We start from the raw sequence: 12,297 nt of genomic DNA, 5'->3' as shown, positions 1-12,297 counted from the left end.
AGCTGAGCCAGGGAAGCCGGTGCTCCTGAGGTAAGTCCTGATGGCCCTTCCCCCTCACTTTCCAAGTCAATTTCTGGCAGGGGGCCCGGCTCGGGGGGCACAGACACAACAGAACTGGTCAGAACCTGCTGAAATCCACCTCTGCCCTATACCCAAGATGGCGAACCTATGGCACATGTGCCAGCCATCACCTGTTGCTCTTCTGGGTTCTGACCGGCCAGCTGGTCTTTGCACATGCACATGCTCCACAAAATGGAAGACCAGGTGACCAGCATGCATGTGCCCACCAGAAATTGGAAGAACTGCTCTTCCGGTTTCCGGCGCTCCCCCACTCCACATTTATGCAGCACTCTCAGTGCCGAAAAGGTTTGCCAACACTGCCCTGTACCATTTTAGACAAGTGGTTGTCCAATCTCTTTTTAAAAACCTCTAATGTTGGTGCATTCACAACTTCTGGAGCCAAGCTGTTTCACTAATTAATTGTTCTAACTGTCAGGAAATTTATCCTTTGTTCTACATTGCTTTTCTCCTTGATTACTTTCCACCCATTGCTTCTTGTCCTGCCTTCAGGTGCTTGACCCCCTCTTTTTTGTAGAAGCCCCTTAAGATATTGGAACAATGCTATCACATCACCCCCTTGGCCTTCTTTTCATTAAACTAGACATACCCAATTCCTGCAACCATTCTCCAATGCTTTATCTCCAGTCCCCTAATCATCTTTGTTGTTTTTCTCTGCACTTTTTCTAGAGTCTCAACATCTTTTTTATATTGCAGTGACCAAAACTGGATGCAATATTCCAAATGTGGTATGGCTTACCAAAGCATTGTAAAGTGGTATTAACACTTTATATGTACTTGATTCTATCCTTCTAGTATAGAAGGATAGAATCAAGTATCCAACAGCCTGGAACTGTGTTGGCTTTTTTGACAGCTGCAGCACATTGCTGGTACATATTTAAGTGATTGCCCACTTGCCCTCCAAGATCCCTCTTGCAATTACTACTGTTGAGCCAGGTACCATTCTATTCTATACCTGTACATATGATTTTTCTTTCCTAAATGTAAAACCTTACTTTTTTCTGCACTGAATTTCATTTTGTTAAATAGGACCCAGTGTTCAAGTCTGTCAAGAGCCTTATGTATCTTGAGCCTATATCTTTTGGAATATTGGCTATTCCTGCCACCTTGTCTAAATCATTGATGAAGATGTTGAAGACTACTGGGCCTAAGACAGACTCCTGGGATACCCACTACATACTTCCCTCCATGTAGATGGAGTTCCATTAACATGTGGAGTGTGGTTGATGGGCCAGTTACAAATCTATCTGGTGGTGATGCTGTCTAATCTACATTTTTCTATCTTATCAAGTAGTAGTTTTTGGTCAACTTTATCAAATGCCTTACTGAAGTCCAAATCAATTATATCCACAGCATTTCACTGGTCCACTAACTTTGTCACTTTGTCAAAGAATGCAATAAGATTTGCAATAACATGATCCACTTTTGACAAACCCATGTTGGCTTCTGGTTATGACTTTGTTTGCCTTTAGGTGCTTGCTGATTTGTTACTTGATTATCTTTTCCAGAATCTTTCCAGGTATTGAAATCAGGCTGATAAGTCTGTAATTTCCTGGATCTATTTTTTTTTTCTTTTTTGAAGATGGGAATGACATCAGCTCTTTTCTGATCATCTGGTACTTCCCCAGTGCTCTACGCATCTCAGAGTTGCCAAGTTTAAGAAATACTCCATGTTAGCAAATTAATGGTTATTGATTTTCATATTTGGAATGTTTTTTATCATCTTAAGAATATATTCAATACTAAAAAATGTTTTTAATTTTATTGGATATAAGTGGAGAAAGGATTGAATGTCAACTTTATTTTGCTGGAAATGTAAAATGAAAGCAAAGGCATTTTTTAATTTTATATAGACTTGTAGCCATAGATTTTGGAGAGGTATACTATGTATTGTGTAATTGAATGAGGAAATATATATTTCAGGCTATATAAGCAATAATTATGTGGTGCAATAGCACTTAGACGTATATACTGTTTCATAGTGCTTTACTGCACTCTCTAAATAATTTATAGAATCAGGATATTGCCCCCAACAATCTATGTCCTCTTTTTATCAACCTCAAAAAGATGGAAGGCTGAGTCAACCTTGAGCTGGTCAGAATTAAACTCCTGGTAGTGAGCAGAGTTAGCTTGCAATACTGCATTTTAACCACTGCGAAAAATGGTTCCTGCCACAGTCTTTGATTGAACTGCATTACTTGATAGATACTGATAATTATTTGGATATCACCAAGGTTGGTAATAGTTTTTAGCAGAAACAACCAAATTCTACATATTGGGTTAAAATTTGTAAAGTTTTAGGAATGTTGTAAATTCTATTTATTTATTTTTTATTTTATTTTTTTAAAAAGTTTTTTATTTATAATACAAATTAAAAACAATGGACATAGTGTGACATCTCCGATTTAAATATTTTCATCAAATTTTGTCACATAATTAATAAACTTCCTTATCCCTATAGATATTTACACTAATTATCACATTTCAGATACGTATATTCTTTCATCCATACAGATTATTTTAATATCTAATTCAGTCGTATCTATCATGACAAATTAGCATAAAAGCTTCAAAGCATTTTACTAGTCAATGGTCCTACATCCCAGCATTTCTCCTCCTTTCCAGCCAATAATAAAATTTGTTCCAGATTTCATAATACTCTGAATTGCTAACTTATTCAAGTAGATGCTGGCAAATATTTAACTATAACCCCAAAATTCATTACTTCAGATAAAAGATCACAATGTTATGGCAAACCATTTCCATATTGTTGCCAGCTTCATGGATGTAACTTGAGGCAGTCTTACCAGAGCTTGTCTGTTTGTGTGTTCAGTATCAGCGATTTTATCAGTAGCTCTTATACTAGTCAGAGGATGTTTTATTTTGCTTTTTCAAAAGTGTTTTACAGCAGTACTGTCTGGAAAAGGAAATGAGACACCCCTAGAAAGTACTTGAGAATTATTCTCCTATTACACATGCAAGTAGAAAAATAGGGACCACCTTTGGTGGGAAGGTAACAGCGTTCCGTGTGCCTTTGGTGTTTAGTCATGCCAGCCACATGACCATAGAGACGTCTTGGGACAGTGGTGGCTCTTTGGCTTTGTAACAAAGATGAGCACTGCTCCCTAGAGTCAGCAATGACTAGCACATATGTGTGAGGGGAATCTTTACTTTTACCTTTACACATGCATCATACTTGAGCAAGATATTGAAAGTGTTGTGTGTGTTTGAATGTGCACCTGGAGGAGCAGTGGGGGAGAATTTTGGTAACACACAGCTTTCCCTGAGGGAGGCATGAATTAAAAGACAATGCAGTTCTGGGTTGGATGAGGAAGGTAGGAGGAGGGAGAGGTTCATTCTAGCCACACCCTAGAATCCTTCAGGATAACATATGTAGAAGGTTAGAACATTATATTTATTTTTTTATATATATTAAAGAGTTTTACAAAGAATTTTTTCAATACATCCCACTCCCTCCCCCCCCCCCCATCTTCACACACCCCCGGACTTCCCAGAGCAAAATACAGGGTATAAGATCTAACAATCATAAGCTAAAATACACTAATTATCCATAAATTCCCATCCCTCCCCTATAACCTCAACTCTCCTTCTCCATAATAAAGAAAAAAAAGGAAATGTTCATTCATAAGATATTTGATATTTCTTCATCAAATAATTGTTCTAATTGTAGTCAGTCCATCTTATTCATTCCAGTATATTTTCTTGTGGGTATTCATTCAGGTAACTGAAATTTCCACCGCTTCCAACAGTTCAGTACTTTTAGCATCCATACCCAATAACATCAATTACTAAATAAACATTATCTTCTTCTAGATTTTTTTTTATATATAATCAACCAAACTTTAAAATTTTATAAAATTTTCTCTCTTAACTTTTTAACTTATATACAATTAACATTTAACCCAATTTTTTCCTCCCCCATATTTCCATATCAATGAGTTACCAAATATTTTATAACCATTTTGTCCTACAAGTCTTAACCAATTCCATTTCTTTTTTTAAATTTTTTCCCAACACATTATATGACCCAACATCAGTTTTTGTCCAACATAACTAAATCCACCATATATAATAAAATAACATCAATATAATATATCTCCCACATTTAAATTACAGATTAAGACATATACACCCCAATTTAATTTCCAAATACCATATATAAAGCATTTTATATAAGAATTTTTTTCCTGAGTTTTATAATTATCTAATTAACTACTTACTAAAGCCAATTATAAATTATCCTTTCTACTTTTTATATCCAAAAAATTTGCTTGTGATTTACCCTTTCCCATAAAAAGAAACTCTTTTCGTTTGAAATTGTTGCTTCTTTACTCCTTGTTCTTTACATTTAGTAATTAGTAATTACAATCAAATTTACAAACAAATTTAGTAATTACAATCATTCTTTGCTCTTTCCCTGCTGCTTTCAACCTTTCTTCCTTAGTCACAGCCTCTACTTTAGATTGTATTTGCTTTGCTACCTTCTCACACTTTTTAACCACATCCACTTCTCTTCCCATTTTAACTTCTAGCAGTGGTGGAGTTCAATACGTTCAATACGTTCAATACGTTAGTATAAAAATCTCTTGCTTTAAACACCGTATTAAGTCGATATTTCTCTCCTGCATAATTTACTGTTAGTCCAGCTGGAACATCCCATCTAAACCGTATCTGACGATTTCTAAATTCATCCACCAAAAAAGCAAACTCTTTTCTATTTCTTAAAATTTTTGAGGGAATTTCTTTTAACACTAATACATCTTGTCCTAATATTTGAGTTTTATTTTTATAAGAAGCTTGTAAAATTAGGTAAACATTTTGTTGCTTCAACCTTGGATAAGAAAAATGGTATAGTAGTATATTTAAGAAAAGATATACCAGCTAAATTAATTGAAGCAGATACCCAAGGGATATATATTGCTATTGAACTTGTATTAGAAGGGAAAAAAAACACTTTTGATTGGTATATATGCACCTAACCAGCAACAAGAAAAATTCTACAGAATCCTGCATGACAAACTGACCATTTGGGATTATAAATCGTTTATTATACTAGGGGATTGGAATGGTGTAATAGATACCCGAAAGGATAAGAGAATTCTCTCTAAGAAAATCCCTACACACGCAAAGGTACCCAAATCTTTTTTTGAGATGATGGAAGATTTTGAGTTGAGAGATGTATGGAGAATGTGGAATCTTGAAGATAGAGATTATACTTTTTTTTCTGATAGGCATCAATCTTTTTCACGTATTGATTTTATATTAACTACCAATGATTTGCTTTCTAGGGTGAAGAAAATGAAGATATTTTCAAGGTGCTTATCTGACCATAGTCCAGTATGGTTGGAATTGCAACAAGAAAAAGGTGGCAGAAGAACATGGAGAATAAATGAAAATTTGTTTAGATATGAAGATATTGTAAATCAATGTAAAAAACAAATGAAAGAATTTTTTGATGATAATTTGAATATGGGAACATCGATAGAAATGGTTTGGGACTCGAGTAAGGCCTTTATGAGAGGAGTTTTAATATATATCAATAATAAACAGAGGAGTTAAAAAACAAAAACAGCATAGGTATTTAGAAGAGGAAATTCAAAAGAAACAACAATTATTAATACATAGTCCACATGATCAAAAATTTAAAGATGCAATAAAGATACTACAGAGTCAATTTAATATGATAATGACAGACCAGGTGGCAACAAATATACAGTATGCTAAACATAATACTTTTTGTAATGCAAATCGACCTGGTAGGTGGTTCGCATATATGTTAAGGAAAAAACAAAAACCACGTATTATAGAAAAAATAGAATATAAAGGTAAAGAGAGATATCAACAGGATAAAATTAAAAAAGCTTTTTTAGAATATTATACATATTTATGTGCTAAAGATACAATCTTGAATATGGATATTGATAAATATTTGAAAGAGTATAAGGCTAAAGGTTTAACCTTAGAACAAAGAGAAGAACTGAATCGGCCTATAACTTCTGAAGAAATTATTTTGACAATAAAACAATTAAAAATGAGAAAAAACCCTGGTACGGATGGACTTACAGCAATTTATTATAAAAATTTACAGAATGAGATAGTAGGTCCACTTATGGAATTATTTAATCAGATACAATTAGGAGGGGAAATACCCCCATCATGGAGAACTACTTTTATCTCATTGATACCAAAAGAAGAACAGAATTGTTCTAAACCTGGGAATTATAGGCCGATTTCACTTTTGAGTAATGATTATAAGATTTTTGCTAAAATAATAGCGAATAGATTAATGCTAGTTCTGCAACAAAGAATTCATACTGATCAATCGGGATTTATAAAGAGGAGGCAGATGAGGAATAATGTTAGACAGATTGTAAACTTATTGGAATATCTAGAAAAGAACAATCAGATTTCAGCAGCATTTATTTTTTTGAATGCAGAGAAAGCCTTTGATCGACTGCACCGGGAATTTTTATTTAAATTAGTAGATAAAATGCAATTTGGAGATTGTTTTATGAGAATAATTAGAAGGATTTATGGACAGCAAACAGCCCAGATAATAATTAATGACAGAAGTTGACAGAAGTTTTTAAGATTGCGAAAGGAATAAGACAGGGGTGTCCCTTATCATCATTATTGTTTATTCTAACTCTGGAGCCATTACTGGATAAAATAAGAGAGGTAAAGGAGATAGAGGGAATTAAAATTAGACAACATGAGTATAAAGTGAGATCGTTTGCAGATGATTTGGTGATTATACTGTCAAATCCTATAAATTCAAGTGTATGTTTGTTGCAAATAATTGATCAATATGGAAAAGTTTCAGGATTTAAAGTAAATCAGAATAAAACAAAAGTGATAACAAAAATATGACTAGACAACAGAAAGAAAAATTAGAGGAAACAACAGAATTTGAAATTGTAAAAAAAGTTAAATACCTAGGGGTTTATATTACTTCATCAAATGCAAAATTGTATAAGAATAACTTTGAGGTATTATGGCAAAAAGTTCAGAAGAAAATGCCCAGTTGGAAAAAATTACAATTATCGTTACTGGGGAGAATAGCAGCTATTAAAATGAATGTTTTACCTAGATTTTTATTTTTGTTTCAGATGATACCAATAATTAAGAAAGATAAAAATTTGGAAGAATGGCAGATTGGAATTAATAAATTTATATGGGAAGGTAAAAAAGGGAGAGTTAAAATGAAAATAATTCAAGACATATGGGAAAGAGGAGGTTTAAAAATGCCCAATTTTAAATTATCTTATGAAGCAGCTGCTCTTTTGGTAATAAGTGATTGGTTTAATTTAACGGAGGAAAGGATTTTAAATATAGAAGGTTATGATTTATTATATGGATGGCATGCATATTTATTGTATAATAAAAAAGTGGATAGAGCCTTTAAGATACACGTGTTAAGAATTGCTCTTCTGCATGTCTGGAAAAAATACTATTACAAGTTGAATTATAAAATTCCTATTTGGGCAAATCCCAGGCATGCAATAGAAAATATAAATATAGAACAGAAACAGGAAATTATTACTTATAAAGATCTTTTATATTTTGAGAGAGGTAATTTACAATTAAAATCCTTGCATACATTAAAAGAAGAAGGGAGAAATTATACTTGGTTCCAATATGGGCAATTACGAGCTAGGTGGAAAGAAGATCAGAAAATTGGTATCATGCAGAATGAAGAAAACTTGGTAAAACAAATTAGAAATCAAACCCAGGCGCATATAAAGAGATTGTATAATGTGTTGATAGAAATAGACTCTGAAAGGGATGTAGTAAAGGATTGTATGATAAAATGGGCACAAAATATTCAGGAACCAATATTTCTGGAAACTTGGGAAAATTTGGGTTAGAAATGTTAAGTTTACGCAAGCACAGAATTTAAGGGAAAATTTTTATAAAATGTTTTATAGGTGGCATTTAGACCCTAAGAAATTATTATGTATGTATCCAGATATGCAAGCGAAATGTTGGAGATGTAATTGTGATGATGCTACATATTTTCATATTTGGTGGACTTGTAAGAAGATTAAGGCCTTTGGATAAGGATTTGGTGGATTATACAAAATGTTTTGAAAAAGAAGATAAAGTTCCTACCGCAATTTTTCTTATTGGGAATTATTATGGACTGTACAGTAATTGAGACTAAGCTGATTTTAAACTTAATAACAGAGGCAAGACTATTGATAGGACAATACTGGAAGAAAAAAGAGCTACCTACAATAGAAGAAAGGATATTGAAAGTTGCTAATTTGGCTGAGATGGCTAAAATCTCAGCCTTTTTGAAAGACACTACACAAGAAAAATATCTAATTGAATGGAAAAAATGGATTGAATATACGCAAAATAGATATCAGATTAAGAGATATCAGACTGCCTTTGAATGATTAGGATGTATTTATCCGGGATGAAATGCTACCGGATCGGACCGGATCGCATGAGTAGGTAGCAGAAATTGGTTCTGGTTCGTTGATCCGGTAGCAAAAATCTGTGGCCCCGCCCCTCCGCTCATCCCCCCAGCTCATCCCCCCCGCTCATTCCACCCCAATCGCCCAGTCGCCTGCTTGCCTGTTTGTCGCTTTTCTTCCCAATCACTTGCTTTTTTCCTGCTTTTTCCCCGCCACTCGGCGCTTCCAGCCCACCTACTCCACCCCCGGCCTATATAAGGTCCCCTTTCTACGCGGCCTAGCTACTTCACTCAGACGTTTGCTGGCCACTTGGACCTCGCCTCGGATCTCGCCACCTCGCCTGGATGCCTCGCCTGGACACCTCGCCAAAAAAGGTAAGGATCGCCGGTTGAGGCCTAGCGTGCCACCCCCCCCCCATCCCCAGGCTCGTGTAGTTCGCACAGCCACCGGGGATGATTTGCGGGCCATGTGCTACCCCCACGGTCTCCTGGTCCCCTTGCTTGCCTGCCTGGCCTGGCTAACCACCCACCTTTCCCCCCCCCAGCCTCCAGCTTGCCTTGCCTGGACTCCTCGCCTTGCCTGGATGCCTTGCTGACTTTTACTTGCCGAAAAAGGTAAGGATCACTGGTTGCGGCCTAGCGTGCCGCCTCTCTCCATCCCCGGGCTTGCGTAGTTCGCACAGCCGCCAGGGAAAATTTGCGGGCCATGTGCTACACTCCCACGGTCCCCTGGTCCCCTTGCTTGCCTGCCTGGCCTGGCTAACCACCCACCTTTCCTCCCCCAGCCTCTAGCTTGCTTACCTTCTCTGAAGAGACGAAATCCCCAGCCTCTGCTTGCAACATCTGCCTCCTTCGTTTCCTGCAATCCCTGTGATCGATTGCATCTGCTAGCAGGATTTTTTCATCTGTGAGCTACTGATTCTGCCTGTTCTGTCCCTTCAACTGGGTAAGTTTTTTTCTTTTTCGGGGGGGAGCTTTAAAAATATAGTTAATTAAGGAGGGGTTTTTTTTATTTGTAGTTTAGGAAGTTTTAAATTTAGCTGCTTTTATCTAAAAATAAAATAAAATAAATATTTGTGAGAGTTTTCTGAAATTTGGTGTGTTTCTGTAGTGTTTCACAAATACACACTATCTCACAAAGCTGTATGTGGCATTGTGTGTGTGTGTGTGGCAGTGTTGTGATGTGTGTAAAGTGTAAAAGTGCTTTTTTCTTTTTTTTGGCTTTTTGGGGCTGTGAGCTGCTCCTGCTTGTTGCAGGGGCCATTTTGGGTCAGGCACAGCTGTTTCTAAGTTGTGGGTGAGTCTGTGGTGTGGTGTTGCGTTGTGTGTAAAGTGTAAAAGTGTTTTTTTTTTCTCTTTTTGGCTTTTTGGGGCTGTGAGCTGCTCCTGCTTATTGCAGGGGGCATTTTGGGTCAGGCACAGCTGTTTCTAAGTTGTGGGTGAGTCTGTGGTGTGGTGTTGTAGCTCCAAAAAGGGCAAAGAAGTGGTTGACTTGGCCACGCCCACCAGTCATCTTGTCACCAAGCCACACCCACCTGGTCACCAAGCCACACCCACCAATTAGGCCACGCTCACAGAACTGGTAAGGAAAATTTTTAGATTTCACCCCTGCATTTATCTCTGATTTGTATGGGGGAAATTAGGATTTGAGAAGGGGAGGATTATGATTTGTGTTAGGGAAAATTTAGCGTATGATTGTTTTTTTTCTTTTGAACTATACCTTGTGTTTGTTCTGGGAAGTCGGGGGGGAGGGGTGGTTTTGGAGGGAGGGGAGGGATGGAGTGGGGGGAGGTGGAAAAAAGGGGGGGTGAAAATTTTTGTAAAAACTTTTTCAATAAAAAAAAAGGTTGATCTTCATCTTGATAGCAGAGATGGTCGCAGCATTTTGTTCTGCATTAATAAATTAATGCAGAGCATCCCGGATCCGGAGCTTTCACCAGGCTTAAACAGGGAGCTCTCACCCTTTTTGCCCCTAGAATTTTTTCTGGGGCTCTCGGGGAGCTCTACCTCCGCCTGGCAGCTCACCTTTCCCTCTTCTCCCGAGGGAAAGGTTTCCAAGCTGTCAGACAGCTGATGAGTGCTGAACGACTTTAATGAGATCACGGGGCCGACAGTCCGAAAGGACCGTCTCCAATGCATGCGGCACCACCGGAAGTCCAGAACATTATATCTTTAGTTTGGCAAGATTGTCCGCATGAGGTATTATCAAATGTAGGATTGGATTCAACTGGATTTTACTGTGTCATCTCAGGTGTAGGACAACTAGCAAGCAGCTCAGTGTGGATGGGTCAGCACCAACAGATTGGTGTGGATCACTTGGCACCACTGGACCAGTGTTGATGGATTGGCGCTGAGGGGTCGGTGCCAAGCCATGCCTGGTTGTCTGAATGCATAACAAGTGGTCCCCTGCCCCCTGGATGTGGGAAGAACTCACCACCACAGGACAAAGAAGTGGGGAGGAGATAACTTATGAGCAAGGAGGAAATAACATCTGTACCAATTTATTACACATAAAAGTATATCTCAGCTTGCAAGATGTTATGATTTGAATGTAAGGGATAAAAATAATATAAATAAGTGACTTTTTAAATATTAAATCTACTCAAATTTTAAATCTACTCAAAGGTTTTGTGGTTCTTTGCAGCATCACACACTGTGCCTGATCAATAGAAACCAATCTAAACTTCTCTGGAAAGAAGCTTGCAAGAGGTTATGAGTTTGGATACGTATTGAAAACGATTTTCAAAGATAAGAGTTTTTAAAAGTGCAATGTGCTTTAATTAATTATACATTATTGTTTCTTTCCCTTTTTAAAATGAAACATTTCCTCTCTTTGGTATCTGTTTCAGTAATGAACATGAAGAATGGAAAAAAACATGATTACATACATTGATACCTTGACTATAACTTCTGTTTTAACAATGTGGTAACTCAGTGACAGCAAACAGCTGCTCATGTGTCTTGTTTGATTTAATGTCTGAATTTTAAATCCACTTGAAAGAGAACAAAGTGAGCAAAAACAAAACAAATCTTACTATGTGGCTGAAAACCATTGGCTTGATCATTAAATATTTCACTGGATTACTGGGGATCTGTGTATTTTTCTTATGATTTTGCCAAATGCCTTCTTGGATTTGAGTCCTTATGTGCTGGGTAATCAGCTTCATAGACCTTGTCAAAATCAAAGAATGAAGGATCAACTCACAGATCTAAGAACTGAATTGATTTTGAATTCTGAATAGAACTCCCCCACCCTTAATGGAGAGGATGGTCTAGATCAGGGGTCTCTTTGCTGGCTGAGGGATTCTGGGAATTGAAGTCCACAAGTCTTAAAGTTGCCAAGGTTGGAGACCCCTGGTCTAGATTAATCTCTGGCACTCAGTCCCCAAATGACTTTAGTGGCCTGGATTTCTTGCTGGATCTGGTCTGATAGTTGTGACTCCATGTTTCATAACCTCTCAACCTTAAACATGGCTTCCCATAAATTGTCTGGAAGATCCCAGATCTGATCTTTACCTTGTAAGCAGGTTTAATAGTGCCAAAAGCCAAATCTTCAGAGGATAACCCAATGTGCATTAAAGCATGGGATGTCTACTTGGGAGAAATTATAAGTATCTTGCAAACTGAATTTAGCATGGATGCCTGGATTGAATTCACATGGAGCATGTTTGATTTGTAGGTTGATTTAACTATGAGGTTGACATTTTAACCTGTTTTATCTGCAAGCTGTAGTTTATAGTTTAAACATGATGTGTGAATCAAGTCAGATGTGTTTT

Source organism: Ahaetulla prasina, chromosome 1 (assembly GCF_028640845.1).
Source record: "Ahaetulla prasina isolate Xishuangbanna chromosome 1, ASM2864084v1, whole genome shotgun sequence".
NCBI lineage: Eukaryota > Metazoa > Chordata > Lepidosauria > Squamata > Colubridae > Ahaetulla > Ahaetulla prasina.
This window is presented reverse-complemented; position numbering follows the sequence as displayed.